This window comes from Felis catus, chromosome D3 (genome assembly GCF_018350175.1).
Source record: "Felis catus isolate Fca126 chromosome D3, F.catus_Fca126_mat1.0, whole genome shotgun sequence".
Taxonomy (NCBI): domain Eukaryota; kingdom Metazoa; phylum Chordata; class Mammalia; order Carnivora; family Felidae; genus Felis; species Felis catus.
In genome coordinates, this window is record NC_058379.1 from 70,942,702 (window position 1) to 70,963,803 (window position 21,102).

General features: G+C 39.2%; 1 long non-coding RNA gene across 1 annotated transcript in view; it reads left to right on the forward strand.

Moving 5' to 3' along the window:
* The first annotated feature begins 1,895 nt into the window (after window positions 1-1,895).
* The window catches only part of LOC123381439, a 28,640-nt gene continuing 9,433 nt past the window's right edge, over window positions 1,896-21,102 (forward strand). The window contains exon 1 of the long non-coding RNA XR_006588407.1: window positions 1,896-1,919. This is a non-coding gene — a long non-coding RNA (uncharacterized LOC123381439). The remainder of the gene's footprint in view (window positions 1,920-21,102) is intronic.

Here is a 21,102-nt window from a genome sequence, read left to right on the forward strand (position 1 = left end):
CACTAATCTGTGAGAAGCTTAACACAATTTTACTTCATTTACCCTCGCCAAATATATTAGTGTTTGGGGGTATTTTTTGATCAAAATTCTTTTATAATTTTATAAATTTATTAACAATAATTTAATAAATTTATTGATAATAAATAATAATTTTTTTAAATTTTTTTCAACTTTTTTATTTATTTTTGGGACAGAGAGAGACAGAGCATGAACGGGGGAGGGGCAGAGAGAGAGAGGGAGACACAGAATCGGAAACAGGCTCCAGGCTCCGAGCCATCAGCCCAGAGCCCGACGCGGGGCTCGAACTCACGGACCGCGAGATCGTGACCTGGCTGAAGTCAGACGCTTAACCAACTGCGCCACCCAGGCGCCCCAACTTTTATACATTTATTAATTTTCTTTTTTAAAAAGACTAGCATTTTTGAGACATAACTCACATAGTTCACTCTATCAAGTGTATACTTCAGTGGCTATTATTATATTTACAAAGTTGTATACTCAGCAGGGCTATGAACTTCCAGGATATTTTTATCATCTCCCAAAGAAACCCCATCCCCATTGGAGTTATACCATATGCCCCCTTTTCCTTAGATCCTGGCAATCATTAATGTAATTTCTGTCTCTGTTGATTCACCTATGCTAGACATTTCATATCAATGGAGTCAGTAATAGGTAGCTTTTGTGGCTTTTTTTCACTCAGCATAATGTTCTCAAGTTTCATCCATGTTGTAGCATGTATAGCATTATTCTTTTTAGAGTTGAGTAACATTCCACTGTATGGATATACACATTCTATTTATGCACTCATCAGTTCATAGACCTTTGGGTTGCTTCCACTTTTTGGTTATTATAAATGATGTTGCTATGAACATTTGAGCACAAGCTTTTATATGGATGGAGATAGGTGTTCATTTCTCTTGGCTATATACACTTCGAACTGGTATAGCTGGATCATATGGTAACTTTATGCTTAACATTTTGAATAAATGCCGAGCTGTTTTCCAAAGCAGCTGCACCATTTTACATTGCCACCAGCAATAGTTGAGGGTTCCACTTTTTCCCCATTCTCACCAACTCTTGTCTTTCTTTTTTTCTTGTAGCCAACCTAGTGGGTATCTCATTGTGGTTTTTAATTAACATTTCCCTAATGACTAATGGTGTTCAGCATGTTTTCATGTAATTATTGGCTATTTATATATCTTCTTTGAAGAAATGTGTATTCCAATCCTTTGCCCGTGTAAGTTGGGTTTTCTTTTTATTACTGAATTGTAATAGTTCTTTGCATATTATTCATACTAGACCCTTATCAGATATATGATGTGCCAATATCTTCTCTCACTCTGTGGGTTGTCTTTTCACATTCTTGGTCGTGTTTTCTGAAGCCCAATGTTTCAAGTCCAATGTGTCTGATTTTTTCTTTGTGTATTTGCTATTATATTTAAGAAATCATTGTCTAATCCAAAGTTGTGAAGATTTATACCTGTGTTTCCACCTAAGAGTTTTACAGTTTTCTTACATTTAGACAAGGGTATATATGCATTTGAAGTGGACCTGGCATCCTGGATGTAAATATTTGTATAATTCACCTGCTGTCAAAACAGCATTCCTACTCTTAATTGTGCCCAACTTTCCGTGTTCTGAACAATGTCTATTTTACTATCTTTAGAGAACAAATCTTCCTTCTGCCATGACTGGAGAAAGGCATCCAGCTGCATGGAGAATAGGATGGGATTGGGGCACTAACAGCTTTTTGAACAAACTTAATGAGTGCTCCTCTTTGTAGCTTTACCTCCACGTTGGAGGCACCAAGTACTACCAATATGTAATTAAGAGGATCACGTGTTAACGTGAGCTATAAATTGGGGGTGGTGTCTGCGCTTTCTTTACGACAGCTTTGGGATCTGGCGTGCTGAGGTCTGGTGAGTAAGTTGGCTCTCTTGTTTTCTTCCTTTTGCTCTTAAGCCTGAAACATAAACCCAACCTATAGTTTTGGCAAGAATTCAGAAGGGAACAGAAGTAAACGCCCATGTCACTCTACTATCTTTATCCAGAAGTTGGAAGAAGTGTCTTTTATAAGTTACTTCTTTCCTAAAGCAAAGTCGAGTTGTGCTGTGTGATTTTTTTCCACTCTACTTGTCTACCTAATAATTAGCGTCCATTCCTCTCACGTTGTTTTTCTGTTTTCTGGCAGTTTTGTTTTCCAAAGTTGTGGTGAATCTTTTTTTTTTTGAATATTTTTAAAATGTCTTTATTGGTATCTTAGATTGATAGAGCTTGTGTTGGAATCTTCTAGACAGATATCATTTTGAGCCAGAAATTAATCGATTTTGTTTAGAAAATTGTGTGACCTGATTAGATGAAAAAGAATCGGGGATGCTGGCTTTGGATGTTCTATTCCTTAAAAGAGAAAGTCTTTTTACCACATTAAAAAAAAAATGGCTTCTTCCACAACCTGAGGCCTATTCCAGTATATCCCTGTTGTGACCATACAGGTGTTCAATGGATGTGATCCGGCAACTACTTCTGAGAGCTTCTCTTATAGTCAAAGTCCTCAGAGATGCTGGTAGATACTTTATCATGCTCACTCCCTGGGTGAAATCCTTTAATTCCGTGACTCTAAAATCCTGTCAACAAGATGATGTTTCCAAAACTTCTAACTTTGTCTCTGGTCTTCAAGTTGGGGCTTCTTTAGCCAACGATGCTTGGATGCCTGGTAGGCATGTTGAAAAAGAGTTCAGCCCCTGCCTATTCCTTCCCGTGTTGTTTCTGTCGCTTTGGTAAACGATAGCTATTTACCCTGTTACCCAGGCCCAAATCCTAACAGCAATTTTTGTAGGATTACCAGCCCTCCTGGTTTGACCAGGAATTTTCCTGACCTCTGGGACTTTCAGTGCTATACCAAGGTAAGTCTCAGGTAAACTTGGATGACTTGAGTATGAAATCCAAGGTATAAAATATGCATTGAATAAATGCTAGTTTTCTGATAATTTGTTATCCTAGAGAATTGAAGTATGATAAAATGACCAATTTTAACAGGCTGTGAACAACTCTCCCTGTCCCCTTTGTAAATACAAAGCCTAAAATGGAGCTGTTGGAAAAGCTGGAATCTCCTGTTGAGAAATAGCTATCAGCTATGGTACTGGGGAAAGTGTTCTAGTTTAAAATCCTTTCTACTATCCTACTCTTTCAAAATTACTTGAAATTTCGTTCTACGTATCTGTTTCCTATCAATAGTGTGTTTAGAAGAGATTCACCAACATGGACCCTGTGTTACTGGAGTTATGAGTGGGTTAGGATTATCTCCTCATTTGATTAAGTAATAGAGACAACAAACATTTCTCTTTTAGGTCAATTTGTGTATGGGGGGGGCAGTAACTAACTGGCTTAAGCCAAAAGGAGAAATTAATGGAAAAAAACTCAGTGAAAAATTATGGGTACTAGGTTCTTCCTTAAGCACTGAGGATAAAACAGTGACGAAGATAGACTATCTTCTAATCCATTGGGACACTCAGTATGAATCCTAATGTACATAGGATAAGCATTACAAGGAAGGGAAAGTCCAGGTAATAGTGGAGGGCTAAAGTAAGTAGTATGAAGGGAGGCAGAAGAAGGTAAAGGGAGATGCTATCTTAGAAAATATCAAAGAGCCTCTTGGAGGAAGTAATAATGGAGCAGAGGTCTAAATGAAATCAAAGAATGAACCATATGGAAGTCTCAAAGGAAAATTTCAAGCATAGGGAAGATCGTGATTGGGTAGTCCTGCTTGGGAACGTACAGTAGTCAAAGGGAGTCAGGAGAGAGATGTAAAGAATGAGGTCAGGGAGATCCTAGAGGTCAAATGAGTGCATGCCTTCAAGCTATGGAATAAACTTTGGGTATATTGTATGTATGATAAGCTAGTGGAAGATTTTTGATCTCTCTGGCTTCTGTGTGGGAAATGGACAATGGCAAGAGTGGGTGAAGAAAGTCCTGCTAGAAAGCTGTTCCATTTATCCAGGTGAAAGATGGTGTTGGTTTAGACCAGGATGACAGAGGTGAAGAAGAATGGTCAGAGTCCACTTCTGATCACAGGTAGAAGCAGAAGGATAGGACAACAAGTTGTAGTTTAGAGAGAGAAAGTAATCAAATATGACTGCAAAATTTTGGCCTGAGCATCTTCGTATGGACTTGCTATTTGCCCTGTACCAGGCTTGGTAGCAGTGAGGAGTGGCCTAGCTGGGCAGGGGAAGACTTTAATTATAGACGCAATTTGGAGATTCCTATCAAATGTGCAAGTGGAAATGTTGAGTAGAGAGTTAAGTAAACAAATATGGAATTCAAACGAAACACTGGGACCAGACACCTAAATTTGGAGTCTGCGAGTAAATGGAATTTATGGCCATGAGATTGAGCAAGATAACCTAGAAAGTTGAAAAATAGAGAAGAAATCTAAAAAGACTTGAGACCTCAATGAAGTGTTCTATAGCAAGTGTTGATAAATGTTGTCTCAGTGTTCATGAAAGTAATCTTAACTCTTAGAGACTTGGCAACGGAGACTGCAAAAGAGTAGCCCGCAAAGAAGAAAAACCTGGGGGGGGGGGCATGTGGCATTAAAGCTGAAAACAGGTGATTTTGATTCAAGCAAGAGGATACGACCAGCTTTTGCTAAAAGCTGCCTAGAGGTCAACTTACATGAGCCCCCCTGAATGAAAAGTTCTCTGGTGCAATTAGTCTGGATAGCCTCAGGAAGAGGGAATGGAGGCCACGTGCTTCGTGCTTCAGGCAGAACAACAGCTGTTGCCATGTATTTAAGGCTATGAGATTGTATGATGGGGATGAGAGGACAGGCTCCTGAGCCCCTGGGAGGGCGCGCCTCAGAGGTGGAGCTCGTAACCAGCATGGGGACCTTGAAGAGCCATACCTTAAGCACTGTTGCCTTGAGCACCTGAACAGAGAACTCTCCGTGGAGAAAGTCAAGTTATTTTCAAGGATTCCCGGCTCTAAATGGACAACTGTGACTTTGGCAGCAAGCTGGATAAGTGAGATTCTGCCTTAGATAGAATAACAGTGCTGGACAGATGGTAAAATCTGGTGCTAATGGTGCAACGTGGGGCTATAGCAACAATAGCTATATCACTGCGATTGTAGGCTGAAAGACCTCTTGTATAGAATGGGTTAATAATGCTGGGGACTCTAATGATATCAGGCAGGTTGAGAGTTGAGCCAGATTTAATCTGATTTTACCAAATGAATGCATATACCCCCCTGACACCTTAAGTATATGGCAGAGCAATTTGTACAAGTACACTGACTCTGATCAGTGATTATATCCTCTTATGAGAGCGCCAACATTGTTTTCATGTGTCTGAGTATGAGCAATATAATCTTGTCCATGTTGGAGTGACCTCAGTTTCAGGCGCTTCTTTTGCTTTAAGATGATTGAGAATGATCAGGGTTGAGCATGCAACTGACTGAACTCTGTTTTATGCATGCGCTATGCGGATCTACCTTAAATGATTGTTTTCTGCCAACACCACCTTTCTCTAAAGCACTGTGGAAATAATGCTTGCAAGCTGTCTCCTATGATCTATTTCCCCTGGCCCTGGATAAGGTCTCATGCACTTTGAATGTGTCCCCCATGAAACTATTCAGGGCATCCCCATCACTAGGGGTAAATATGTATGAAAGGATTGTATAGTTATATTACCACGAATGGCCCGAGGATTTAATCATAAAGTTCCCTTAAAGTCTGGCAGCGTAGGATTTCTGACCTTCAAATTGCTGGGAATGACAGCTAAATTTTTTTTACCACCTCACATTAGTCATTTGGCTCAACGCAGTTATAAAACTGTGGAAAAATTAACATTTTAAGCTTTGGTTAATTAATACCATGCTTCTATATATCCATGTGGATATATGTACATATATACTATCAATGCAATTGCTATGCAATCTAGGTGCTCTGATTCTTTTCATTTTGGTACCTAGAAGAACAAAGTGTTTTAACAGTAGTGAGGAAAAGTCTTAATGACAGGCTTGATCACTATCTATTGTCTACCAAACTACCATATTCAGGTTCTGGTGGCTGCTGGGCTAGAATGGGAGGTAAGGACTGGGTAGACCTAGCTGAACCAGAGATACAGTCTCAGTCCGGTGGCTGAGATACAGTTGCTCTGGAAGGACAAGTAGTATCTGAAATTGGGGGTATGTCTGGATCAGAGTGAATCAGCAGGCACACATCTGCCTGGCAGAGGTACCTCAAAGGTAAATGGAGGGTTGGGGAAATCCATTGGAGCTTTGAACAAACTGTGAATGGTTCACTGGGGTTCAAAGGCCAGGCATCAGTATAGGTAACTAAGGTAACAGGATAGGGATCCAGGCAAAGAGATGAGGCATTGGTTCAGAAAATCAGCAGCAGCCAAGGTCGTCTTTTTGAACCATTTAGTCTCAACCAGGGAGCTTTGATATGCTCCTTATTATTGCAAAAGAGAGCCCTGTGTGTCCAGCTTGGGGAGATCCATTCACTCATTCAATTGATGTTTGAGATTCAACAGTTGTCACAGTAGACATTGGCCTCACTCACAAAGCTTATGTGCTGGGTAAGATTAACATGAAATAGACTTCAATATTGAGGAATGAGGGTTACAACTGGAGTAAATCCCAAACTGGAAAGGGAAGTAAGTGGGAGAAAAAGGAAGGGTGCTACTGCCCTTCATATCCTTCAAACCTGGCTTTCAGTTCAATTGTTGGGCTCTTTGGCACTGTAGCCCCTCATAACTGAGGTAACTTCAACCCGATAAGTCAGTCCCCTCAGTCCTGTCTGTAGGTGGCTTAAGTTGAGGGAGCCAGTAACTTGCCTGGCTCGGCCTTACTGCTCATCATGTTGCACTTGTGACATCTTAGTTCCATTGGACAGAGCTTCAGCTTCTATCCTTTGTGACCGCCTCTTGCCTTTCCTTTGTTCTCTAGTAACTCGGTCATACCTTCTTCCTGGCAAAGGCATTCCTGCCTTGAGTGTCTATTCTTCTAGGATGGTATTTCCTGCCCCAAGACTAGACTCTAGGAAATCACCAGCACCTACTGTTGACTCATCCTTGTGCTAGCCAGGGACCTTCCTGGAACTGCCTGGAACAGCTTGGGTGGATACCCTCCATCATTAACTTTGTGGAGCCATTCTGCAAAGTTTTCAATACTACTGCTTCCTTCAAATGATTTCTAATAAATCAAATTTCCTTCAATTTTCAACCTTCAGCATAAAGTCCACATTTTGTCAGTCTTTAACCAGGTCTAAATTTGTGTGTATGTACCACACCCCTGCCTCTGGTCAGAATGGTCTTTCTACTTTCCTGGGCCCTAGATTGGGGAGTAATACATACCTCAAGTCCCTTCTGAAAGAAATGCATATGTATGAGCCATTTTTAAGCTTGTATTCAATTGTACAGTTCCTCAGGGCAGGACTTCCCTTCCACTTTGGACAGGGTGACTAGTATTTATTTTGTTTCATATTCAACATCTTCAGGGCCAATACACTTCAGAAAATGCACTGCAACTGCAAAATCTTTTAAAATTAAAATAATTACTATATTTCCCTGACTGAATTTAATTCTTAAGCTAAAACATAAAAATTATTTTCTAGTTTAAAAATGAGCACCTACTATAAAAATAGGAAAAAAAAAAAACCCAGAAGTTGTAGAAGGATGAAGGCTCTTATTTCCACATCTGCTTCTTTTTTTTTTTTTTTTTTTTCCTTGGACTGAAATGCTAAACTTCTCAGATTTTACTTTAGGAAGAAATTCATTGGTTTTCTCATCCATACTGATGATCACTACCATAAGCTTCTAGTTGTTAGAGAATAGATTTTCTTTGCACATTTAAATATTAAGGATAACAAGCAGATTTTTGTCTAGAAAGGTATCTACCTATGTTTAACTGCCACAGTTTGAAATCATATTTAGTATTAGGGAGAAATTTCTGCAGTGTTCAATGAAATCTGTCTGAAATCAAATAAGGACTTTCAAATACTAAAAGTAAACATAACCATGTGAAATACTGCTTCAAGGACACTTTGTACACAGATATATATTGTAAAAACAACCTTGTAAATGTGATTTGAGTGGGCCTGCTGATGGGTTGAAAGCCATGGTTTGGAGGGCAAATACAGGGAAAATGAGCTATCTTCTGGCAATGGTTTATAGGCCATTAGCATTCATTGACCAAAGGTGGATGCAGAGGTCAAAACTGAAGCCTACAGAATGACAGAAGTTGATTCTGTAGAAACGATCTCAGGGACATTTATCTGGCTCAGGATTCTCCTCCAAAACTGGGACCCAGTTGTATCACTGACCCGTTATTGTCCGTGACCATGTAAGAAAATAGAACATAAATGAGCTGAACGGACTACTCAATGAGTATTTAAGACCTTTGTGCTACACTGTGCGCTAAGTGCTAACAATCTAAAGATGACTGGCACGTGTACCTGCACTGGTGTACGGAATAGAATATTTGAAGGAACAAGATATTATGGTGGCTGAAAATACCAACTTCAAAGCAGAGCTCCTTGAGTTGAACTTCTGTTTCTAGCACTTACTAGTTCATCAATCTGTAAGCTACTTAATCTCTTGGCCTCAGTTTTTCTGTTGGAGTAATACTATTACCTACCTCACTGAATTTTTGTTTAAGGAATTGTATGTAAAGCACTTGGAACAGGGCCCAATACTTAGTAAGCAATCCTAGTTTCCTGTAATTAATGTTTCATCTTAGAATCATGCTATCCAAAGTGGATTTTTGTGTTAAAACCATGTTGGGCTATAGGAAGAAAATCTTAAGACTTTCATTCAGTTTTTGAACCTCAAGAAATTAAGCTTCATGAATGTTAGAGAGGTTGAAACTGGTGCCCTCACTCAGTAGTATGGCAGATAGTTGTGGGTCACAAGAGTGTAAGGGAGGAGCCCTGAGGGTTGGAAGTACGTCTTTACTCCTTAGTTTGCTTTTAGTATATTGAAATATAATGCATTTGACATATACTGAGTGGGTAGATTAAGAGGTCTTCAGCTTTTTATTTTGTAAACTTCTATTTGGATACTTCAAACTGAAAGATGTTGTAAGAATAGCACAAGGATTTTTTTTTTATATACCCTTTACCCAGATTCAACAATTTACCTTTTTTCTTGAAATGTAAATTTGCTTTCTCATTCTATGTATTGTATATACATGTGTGCATTTTTTTTCCTGCTAAACTATGTGAAATAAGTTGGAGACCTTGTGCTCCGTTATCCCTAAGTATGTCACTATGTACTATGGAAGAACAAGGAAATTCTTTTATATGGGTAGAACCTATGTTCCCTGTTCCAGGATTCAATTCAGGATCATGCATTACATTTAGTTGCCATGTCTCTTTAATAACCTTTAATCTGAAACCGCTTCTTAGCCTTACTTGGTTTTACTTTGATATTTTTGAGTACAAGCCTTGTTAGATCTTGTAGAATATATCTCTGTTTGGGTTTGTTGGTTTCTTCACGGTTGGCTTCAGGTATGCGTTTGGGGCAGGAATATCACAGAAATGATAATATGAATGTCTCCACGCACTGTGATCAGAGGCATTGCATGCTGGTTTGTGCTATTCCTCGTGATGTTGAGATGGTGTCTGTCTAGCTTCTCCACTAAGAAGTTATTATGCCCTTGGTATATAAGTAGGAATTTTTGGAGAAGCTCTTAAAAGTGTGCTGGTGTACAGAACAGTGTGTTTTTTAACCTACCCTTCTTATTCTTTGAACACTTCCTTTATTATAGTTTAAGATGTTGCAGTTTCCTCTTACAACTCCATTGTCCCAGTCCTGGAATTAATCTTTTCTCCAAGAAATGCTGGTTGCCTTTAGTACGAAATGGTAGAAGACTAGGAAAAGTTCTGTCAAAGGAAGATGTCAAGTAATTTTGTCCATCTTTCTAGGGTCTTGATAAGAGTTTCTAGGTCTCCTTCAAGATTGAGGGTCAAATTCCTATATCCTGTGTCATATAGGAGACACTAAATGTATGTATTAGTCAAGCTATTAACATTAAAAAGTTCTTTTCTGGAAAGCTGCTTGAATAACTGGCAGGGAAAGTACAAGACCTCTTAGGAGGGATGAAAACTCTGTGTAGGTCTCATAATATTCCCACAGAAAAATCCTCCCTGAATAATAAGCCCATAATCTAGAATTATGAACCACATAAGGAAACAGACCTTCATGAGCTAGAATCAGCAAAAGCAACAAACCAAAGTGGCTGGCTGTGCCTTGTCCCCTCTCCCAATAAACTGTTCAGTTAATAGTTATCAGACCATTAAACTTGTTAAAAACATTAGGCCTCTTTTCAGGTGTCTGTTGGTCATCTGGATGTCCTCATCTTTGGAGACATCTTTGTTCATGTCTTCTGCCCACTTCTTAATTGGATTATTTGTGGTTTTGGTGTTGAGCTGTGGAAGTTCTTTGTATATTTTGGATGTCACACCTTTAATTTGCAAATATCTTCTCCTATTCAGTAGGTTGTCTTTTAGTTTTGTTGATCGGTTCCTTTACTGTGGAGATTTGTATTTGGATATAGTTCTAGTAATTTATCATTGGGGATATGCAGATCAAAACTACAGTGAAATCACCTCACATCCCTCCGAAAGGCTAAAACCAACAACACAGGAAACAATAGGTGTTGGCCAGGATGTGGAGAAAAAGGAATCCTCTTGCACGGTTGGTGGGAATGCAAACTGGTGCAGCCCCTGTGGAAAACAGGGTAAATATTCAATAATGGAATTACTAGACCCTAGGGTAGTTCTATTTTTAACTTTTTGAGTATGGAGATTCCTCAAAAAGTTAAAAATAGAACTACCCTAGGATCTAGTAATTTCACTACCAGGTATTTACAAAAAGAATACAGAAACACTAATTCGAAAGGATGTATGCACCCCTATGTTTATTGCAGCATTATTTACGGCAGCCAAATTATGGAAGCAGCCCAAATGTCCACTGATAAATGAATGAATAAAGATGTATATATCCACCATGGAATATTCAGCCATAGAAAAATGGAATCTTGCTATTTCCAACAACACGGATGAAACTAGAAGTATAATGCTAAGTGAAACAAGTCAGGAAAAGGCTAATCCCATATGATTTCACCCATGTGGAATTTAAGAAATAATTGAAGGAGAAAAAACAACAAACAACGCTCTTAACTAGAGAACGGAGTGTAACCAAAGGGAAGGTGGGGTGGGGGTGGGGATGAGTAAAATAGGTGAAGGAGACTAAAAGTATACTCCCCATGATGAGCACTGAGTAATACATAGAACTGTTGAATCACTGTATTGTATACCGGAAACTAACATAGCACCATGTTAACTATACTGGAATTAAAATTAAAAAGTTGCTACCGTTTTTCTATTGCAGTTACTAAAAATAAAATACCTATGGTGTCAAAAACACAAAGGCCAAGATACTATATTGTTAAAAAAAAAAAACAAAAAACAAGATTAGAGCTTACAAATGAAGAAAAAAATCCTTAAACTTCATCTGCTTTTAAATCCATTGAATTTTAAAGTATAGATGAGTGGGATTAGTGAAGGATCTATGAATAATTTACATATTACATTCCCGTAGGAAGGTAAGAAGATAAGGTGAAAGAAACATGAATACAAAAAGGTCCAACATCTATTAAGAGTTCCAAAAAGAGAAAGATGCAGACTTAAGGAATTAATGCCAGTGATCCAGAATTACCGAAAGCCCTAAATCTATACATATCACAGAGAAACTGCAGAACATCAAAAACAAAGAGAAGATCTTAGAAGTGACCAGAGAAAAGATATGTTGATTAATTCTAGTGTGCAGCTGTAAAGGCTAAAAAGTTATTTGAGAAACACCCAGGAAAACACGTTGTTACAATTTTGTTCAGCAAACTATAAAGTCCTATACTCTGGTATTTTATAAAATTTTATGAAACGGAAGCCTACACATAGGGAGCCCTTTCTGAGACCATTTACTGAGTAATAAGACAAAAAGCCACATGCCAATGCGGAAATACTCATTTTTCTTGGTATGGCAAGCATGGCTGATTTAAAAAAAAAAAAAAAATCACAAACCCATTTATCACCAAATACTTAAATGACACATTAGAAAACAGTTGCTGATGATCTGAAGAGACAAAATTTTAAATAGAGTGTGGGATGTTTGCTGTATAGTTGAAGGAAAGTACACCCACTTTAAACCAGTTTCAGTGTTTGTGATGTTTCCTAGGTTAGGTTTAAATATTAAAATATACAAAAGACTAATTTATGATTCAAAAAAGGAAGGATCTAGAGAAGACCTATTCTGCACTGTTAGACTATGTTTAATATTAAGTAGTATTTTATCAAAAAACCAAGTGTAACCGCTGATAGAACAGCTGCTTTGATCAGAATAAAAACAGAATTTTAAGTTCTAGGTTAGGCGCACAGAGGATTCCACACGTGAAATGTATTAACTGCACAACCTACAGGCAAAACACTTCAGAAACCAGTTGAAACCTGAGGCGCACAGGCTGGAAGATTTACTCAATATAGTTACCAAGTTCTTTTTAAATACAGTTGTGTTTGTAATCGTATGTAATGAAATGTGTGGTTACCATGAAAATCTTTTGTAGAACAGTGATCATGTGTTACCTTATGGAGAAGTACTTAGACTATGCTGCTTATAAGTACTAGGCGTGTATGCGTATTCTTAAAAACTTTGTCTGAATGGCTGTTTCTATGGTATTAAATGATCTAAGCAGATAAAAATTGGAAACTTTTCTGTCAGGTAAGGTGATTTTTTTTCCTTAGATAAGAAATAATAGATTAACACCCCCCGCCCCCACACACTTAATTTTTCTATGTTTTCTATTTTTTTTTAACACCAATCCATGGATGAGTCCTTTTTTTTTTTTTAAAGGCTGTTTGAGCATTTTTATTACATGATTTCCCCTATAAATGATGCCCTAATTGTACATATAAACACCTAGCAACAATCCAGTTGAATGGTGGAGTGTATGGAACACATTTATCTAAATACAGAAAAATGTAGAAGTTAACAATTAGGTTTTAAAAGAAAACAAGTGATGTCAAAAGAGATAGAAATCTATTAACCAAATAGCTGGTGAGTAGTAGGGGGGAATTATTTACTAAATGAAGCCAATGATCTATTCCATCCACATTTATGTAATTTTGAAGTATCATTTTTAGTTATGGAGCAATTGAAACAGGTATTGAAATAAACTAAATTTAGGGGTGCCCTGGGTAGCCCAGTCAGTTAAGGATTCAGTTTTGGCTTGGGTCATGATCTCTCCATTCACGAGTTTGAGCCCCACATCAGGTTCTCTGCTGTCAGTGCAGAGCCCACTTCAAATCCTGTCTTCCTCTCTCTGACCCTCCCCCCCCCCCCCCCACCACTTGTGCATTCTCTCTCTCTCAAAGATATTAAAAAAAAAAAAAACAACAATTTAGACCTGGACTTTCAAGTCCCTGTATTACAAAGTATTTAACTGAGATCTTGAAAATGAAGCCTATTTAATTACATTGCTTTCTCTGTGGAATAAAGTCATTTGACTCTTCATAATATTTTAAAAATTGTAATTTCCATTTACTTTTAATGTACTTAGAAAACATTCAACAGTTGTATGTATACATTGTTTAGGACTGTTAAATGTTTTTTACCGACATGGGTTCACCTCCAGGTGGGAGGCCAGCTAAGTAGAACAGGGAGAAATCCATTTAGATGTGGTTGCTAGGGAATAACACACAGAGGGATGCAGTACAGAAGGGATTAAGATTTCAAAGGCAGATGGGGAGCCTGGGTGGCTCAGTCGGTTAAGCATCCTACTCTTGATTTCGGCTCAGGTCATGATCTCCTGGTTCATGAGATCAAGCCCCGAACTGGGCTCCTTGCTGACAGCATGCAGCCTGCTTGGGATTCTCTCTCCCCCTTCTCTGCCCCTCCCTCCCCCCATGCATGCTTGCTCTCAAAATTTTAAAAAATTTGAAAGGCAGAGTCCTTCCATCAGGATTAGAGTGACTTCAAATCCACTTTCCCCAGTAAAGGGGGAATTAATCAGCAAACTGTTCATACTACCAACTCTGTCCTGTGACAAAGGACCATAGAAAGTCCTGCCCTTAAGGAACTTCAGTGTTCAACTTGACAATCATTTATTGTGCACCTTTCCTGGGCTTTTTATTTCTGATGAGTACTGGGAACCAAGGCAGCCGGGACACTAACTCTCCTGGAACTGCCTATGTAAGGAGAGAAGTTGAAAAACCAGTGACAGTGGTAGACCCTTTATGCCAATGATTGTTATAGATGAATGTTATAGATGGAAAGAGTTCAGAGAAAAGGCAGATTTTTTTGCCAACTAGGAAGTATGTAGGACTTCCAACCTTGCTTCTGGCCACTGTCCTTCTCTGGTTCCGGTTCCTTTACCATCCAAAGCTTTTGCAGATCTTGGAATCCTAACCTGGAGTGCTCTCAGGACATCTGGTTCATTTTCATATTTTCAGTCTTCTCTCGAATGGCTACTCCTCAGGGAGGTCTGACCACCATGATAAGGAGAAATCACTCTACTAACATCAATTTTTTTTTCTATCCTACAGGATTTCCTTCGTAGCCATTTATAAATTGCTATTGCATGTTGACTTGTTTTCCTGTTTCTTCTTTCTCCTTCCCCACTCTCAACCAGGATATGAGCTAAAGCACCATGCCTAATTATGCCTAGCCCCTACTAGAGAAGTTGGCATAAAAGTAGCAATTATTTATTCAACAAATGAAATAGAATTGAAATTGAATCATGGAGGGTGTAGTAGAATTAGGATACATGAGAAGGGCATCTGAGGATGGGAGAAAAAATGGCCTTAGCAAAAATGTGGAGGTCCTGGAATAGTAGATGTTTGGGAGGCCAATTAACACCAATTGAGTGGAGGCCTGGAGAGTGTAATGGCTGGGCAGAGCATGAAATGGGAAATTCAAGCCAGGATGTGGGATATTTTGAATGTCAGCCTAAGCCCATCACAAGGCAATTTGGACTCTCTCCTGTATATGGTCAATAGGGAGTCACTAAATTTTGATGGAAATCATAAATTATAAACCTGATATGTCCCTTGGCACTGAGTAACTGAACACACTATAAGTCTTGGTTAAGAGTTGCTATAGAGTTTTCTGTCTAGACAGAGCTAAGAAGAATGTTAGTTGAATGCAGGTGATAGTGGGGAAGAGACCAGACCACTTACGTGTAGAACTCTAATTTCAGTGAATCCCCTAGGTAGAGAGGTAGGTGGTGTAATTTGAAATCCAGGATGTAGGTTTGCATTTTCTTTTCTTCCTAAATGTATCCTACTTTAAGAGGCTTTACAGGAGGCTTGTTGACTCGAGACTGCTAAGTTATAGATGGACCACTAATCTTGATTACAAATTCAGGCTCTGTCACTTATCTGGGATGAAGGACAAATTGGAGTCACTTTCTCAACTTCAACTTCTAAAACTGAGGAAGGGACAGAATAATACCCTCCTTGTGGGGACAGGAGAGACCATTATCTTCACAACTGACGTGTTCATATATAATTAACTTTATTCCTAATACTTAGTGCTGTCCTGATGGTTAAATAAGGGATATTTATAAGGGATTTTATAAGGGATTTATAAGGGATTTTATAAGGGATGGATAAATAAGGGATAGGAATGTTCCCTATGTGGCATTTGTGTGGGCTAACTAGAAAACCTACCAAACAATGTTGTCTACAGTTACAATAGTGCAGTTGATCCCATCAAGTCTTTGTTAGACTTTTCCTATCATTTGTGTATCTTTGAACCAGTCAAAAGCCAGTAATTTTTCCTAGGACCAAGACGCCTGATTACCAACATGATGGTATGCAATGTTATTAATTTTTTTAATGTTTTTATTTAATTTTTGAGAGCATTAAAGACAGAGAACTAGTGAGGGAGGAGCAGAGGAGAGGGAGACACAGAATCTGAAGCAGCCTCCAGGCTCTGAGCTATCAGCACAGAGTCCAACGTGGGGCTTGAACTCACAAATTTTGAGATCATGACCTGAGCTAAAGTTGGACACTTGACTAACGGAGCTGCCCGGGGCCCCAGTGGTATACAATTTTAAACTGGAATTCCATACTTTCTCTTATAACCTCCTAACCCCAATAGCCTTTTCTAAGTTACTTTTGAAAAATGCATAATAGTCATCTGTAATGGTCTTTTTTTTCCCTTTTAATTTTAAGGTCTTAAATTGAGTTCATATAGTTTGAATATAAATGGTCTGATTTCTGGGCTACCTGTAGTATACCAGTGGTACGTGGCATTGAATGTGTCACTTGAACACTTTGGGCCTTACAGTCCAAGGCACTGGATTAAATGATGTCTAAGATGTCCTCCCTAGGTGAGGGGGGGTGAGATTGCAGGGTTTTTGGAGAAACTGTATGCTCCAAAGTTTTTTTTTTTTTTTTTTTCAGTATGTGAAATTTATTGTCAAATTGGTTTCCATACAATACCCAGTGCTCATCCCAAAAGTCCAAAGTTCTGACACTGGCTGCAAAAAGAGGTTTCTATGTGGTGTGGGAGGTAAAATCACAAGACCTCCAAGGTCCTTTCAATTTTCAAATTCTGTGACTAAATTCCATAGATTCTCCCAGATAATAGCTACTTAAAAACATTGACATCATCCACTTATCCATGTTAGTAAAAACTATTCACTTTAAAGCTTATAAATATTTCAGAGAACATGCCAGAATTCCATCTCTCTATCCCTGCTTAGATCATCCTTAGGTAATTGTCCCTTTAAGGTCCCCATGCCCTTTGTGTAAAGAAAGTTATCCAGGGTGCATTGAACACTGCCATGCAAACTTAAGCTACACAACCTTTATTCAATTTCTTAGTGGCTTTGTGTCCTTGACAATTTGACCTAACCTCTGGAACTTTAATATCTTTATGCTACCAAACACGACCTAAAATGTGAAATGTTAATTACATGCTAAATCATAGAAAGACCTACTTGGACTGGGACAATGCCTAGACTCTGAAAACCGGCACTCTGTTTTCATGATGATAGTACCCAAAGGAGCAGACTTGTTCCCCAAATTGTATGGAAGTTGGAAAAAGTAGAGCCCGGTCATAAACTGACCAGCTTAGCTGGAGTGTGGGCACTATTAGTAGTTGTCATTTTATTTGTCCTGTTCTCCCTGTCCCCTCAGTTTTCACCAAACAGTGGCCGCCTTCGGTAGAAGGCAAGCCAACTCCTTAAGGGTATCTATATAAACTGATATTCGAGTCCCCACACTATAGCCAGTGTCCAGTGGCCTATTGCACACCTGTACTTGGATAGTGGACAGATACATGTGTGAATGATTTGTTCCCTAACTCTGCCATGCCTAAACTTTTTTAAGGTCTCTGCCTCTGTTGGTGACCCAACCATCTATCCATTTGCTTAAAAAATAAAATAATTTCTATGTTTTTTTCTCTTTCAATCCCCGGACAGCCCCTCTGTCGCCCACTGAGTTTCTAAAATGCCCTCACAGTGGACCCTTCTTAAAAGTTTATTTACTGTATTAGTATAAATCTTTATCAGCCACCTAATGGGTCTCTTGCTTGCAGGATCTACTCCTAAAATTTCTACTTAACTGTGTTCTAGATCATTCCACTATGTGATTCACTCTCAGCAAGTTACCATCACCCAGGTTAAAGTCCAGTTTCCCCCCCGTGCCTCTTCTGGCTTCTCACCACTTTGTTCAAGCCTAATTCAGTACTGAATTCAGTTTACCGTCTTGAAATACATTGCACTGTCCCTCTTTTTGCCTCCCATATGCATTATTTCTGCTTTTAATACACTCTTTGCCTTTCAAGACCCAACTCCAAAGACTGTTCCATCTTTGACCATTTTTATTTAGGAATCTCATTTTACAACCCTATTTTTAATTTTCATGGATTTATTGATCCATTCAATACATATTTTGACGCTTCATGTAAGTTGAGCCCTATATTAGTCTGGTCAGAGGCAGTGATTAATCAAATAATCACATGAACAAATGTAAAATTTTACCTGCTGTGAGACTGATTTTAAAACCGTGTAACATTTGGTCAGCTTCTTAAGGTTGGGTGAGAGTTGGCAAGATGTAGAGCACTGGAAGGGCAGAAGGATTGGCATGTTTACTTTAAAAGCCCTGTGGCAGGGAGCATGGCCCTTCAAGGGACTATACCATGAAGGGGAGAGGGATTCTTGGTCTAGGGGGTACAATTAAATTTGCACTTTGGAAAGGTCACTCTGGCTCTAATCTATAGGGGAAAATCAAAGGAGAGCCAGTGTGCATGTGGGCAGAGCATTTAGAAGCTACTCGAGTCACCTGGACAACAATGTGGATTGGAGTGATAGGGCAAGGACGGCTCCAGACAAGTAGACTGGCTTAAAATATGTTAGGTCGCTTGCATCAATAGACATGTTGATTTGGAGGTGAAGGTTTGATGACCATTAGGTCTCTGGTTCATGTAATTAGGTACATGATGAGATCAAGGCACCGGAAAAGGGATCCTTTTATTTTCTTCTTCCTTTTCTTTTCTACAGGTGGTGACGGTATGTAAAGGGAAAGACTCTCCTTAGTTTGCTACTAAATCCATTAGGGTAGATAATATGGGTGTTTTTGCAATTGGCCTGTGCGAGAAAAGCTCTTTGGGTCCAGAAAAGATTTTATTTCCTGGGGGTTAGTTCATAGGTTTGTCTAATAGCATGACTCTCCTTTATTTTAAAGTATTTTTTTATTTAAGCACAGTAATATTAAAAAAGTTCATTGTCAAGACCTAGTACAAGACTCCATGAAATGTACACAGAGGTGTTATTAGTAGCTCTTCTTGCTAATTTGGACCATCAAGAGTTAATTCCCACTTGCTCTTATTTTTCAGCTTCATAATAAACTTTAAAAAATTCATAATTCCAGGGTACCTGGGTGGTTCAGTCGGTTAAACGTCTGACTTCGGCTCAGTTCGTGATCTCACAGTTCGTGAGTTCGAGTCCCGCGTCGGGCTTTGTGCTCACAGCTGGGAGCCTGGAGCCTGCTTCTGATTCTGTGTCTCCTTCTCTCTCTGCCCCATCCCCACTTGTGTTCTCTCTCAGTTTTAAAAATAAATAAAACATTAAAAAAATTCATAATTCCTCTACAAGAGTCAGAACTGATTCTGGATTAGTTAGGATTCGAGTTTGTCCTCAACTACCTTTCTCCACCCCTTTTTAGCTTTTGGCATTTGACCTCAGGTCCTCTGGGCATGAAGACCTCAAAAGGCGTATTTCTTAGTTTTACAACTTCTCTGCTTTAGTCAAGCTCTCATTTCTCAAGGTTCTTTGGAACTTTTCCCTGACAGAGTTTATCTGTTCTCTCAACCTTTCTCCACAAGTTACGTAGGCACTGAAGACTTGATTCCTTCCTAACTCCCCTCTAGGAGTTGATCTTCCTTTCTTCCTGCAAAAGGATAGAAAGAAAGCCATGGTGACAGGGAGATCCCAAACAGCCGTGGTGACTTTTTCCCCAATTAGAATGTTTCATCAATTTGATTCTTCTTTCGTGAAGATCGTACTTCTGCCTCCTGCCATCAGAAATTATTTTAGGTACCCACAACACCCACATCCTAGATCTTCTCTTCCTAACCCGTGTGACTTTACATAAAGTACTACATCAGTGTGATCCATATCCCATCCTAATCTTTATAATCTACTTACTCCTCCTGGCCATGGAAGGACTATCACAGCCTTTCCTGAGCATGTGTTCATTCAAAGCACCTGTCCATATTGATGGAGAGCGAGGTTCTTTTAGAAGAATGGAACCAATTTTGAAAATCATTGAGGGTAATCAGTGGGACAGTGCAGTGGGTAGAAATGGCTTTTTGTGCCTAAAGGAGATGAAAAAATCTTCTGTAGAGCTGTCAGATGATGGATAATTTGAAACCCCTTGAAATTATTTATTGCAAACAGCTACTAAAAACTCAGCCACAGTTTTCAGCTTGACAAGACAGGGTTGTTTCATATTTTAAACATTCAAAGGAAACAGCAGGAAAGCTGTCATTAAGAGATCAGTGAATCAAGCCAATGAGTGAGATAATTGTTCACTAAGAAGAGGCAGTTGAATTTTTAATGCCTCTTCAGTGATAGAGGGATAAGGGATGTATTGTTGGCTTGTTCCTATGTAAGCTGCCTGATCAAAGGAAGGCTTGGGTGATATAAAGCAGAAGAAGAATATCTTTGGGAATCTGGAAAATTAAAACAATACTAGAATACTTCCCTGATGGCTGTGCCGGATATAGCTGTGATCATCTGTTGGTGTTTATTTTCCTGTTCCAGTCAAAATGAAAAGCCATTTCGGAGAGAGTCCATTTGAGTGGCTGCCTTGAAGAGGTAGCCAGTGTTGAGCATCACTGATCGAAGGACCTATGGTATTTGAGTGGAACCAGAGGCAAGTGGAAGTGGCAGAATAGTAAAGCCAAGCATTTGCAGCAAAACTACATATAGAAGTACTAGCAGGAGGAGATTTGGGGACTGCTGGTCCTATGCTAAACCTACCAGAGAAGCATTTGTCTGAGGCTTTTCTGGCGGTGGAGTGGCACTGAGGTTTGAGGGGGCTCTCTGAGTAACAATCATAGTTTCCCCACCGGAGTTCAGAACCAACTAAGAAAACACGGGAGTCAAGAGATCCACATTTTATCTTCAATCCAGATAAATCTCTTAGGAGAATATGCCTCATCCAGATGACAGGGCTAATGCTGTATCCCAGGAAGAAACCTATCTCTAGTCTCCGAAAGACTTGAAACCTTCCAGGCCTGGCTTCCCTGAGCTGAGCCTTTCATTCTAAGTTTCCTGCATGTCAGTGTAGACCAAGGTCCCCAAGGTAAAGCATATTTCAATAAAAGATATGGGCGCTTTTGCTGAGTTGTGCCATTCCTGCAGAATGGTCACCTTAGTGACTGTGTGATGGGCCACTGAGAAGCCCCAGGTGTGTTCCTTTAAGGGAGGCCATTACCCACCCCAGCTCATTTCTGGATTATTTCCCCAACGAAGTAATTTTGGCCATGAGGTCTTAACCTACAGTGTGTCATTTAATAAAATAACATGTTTTCC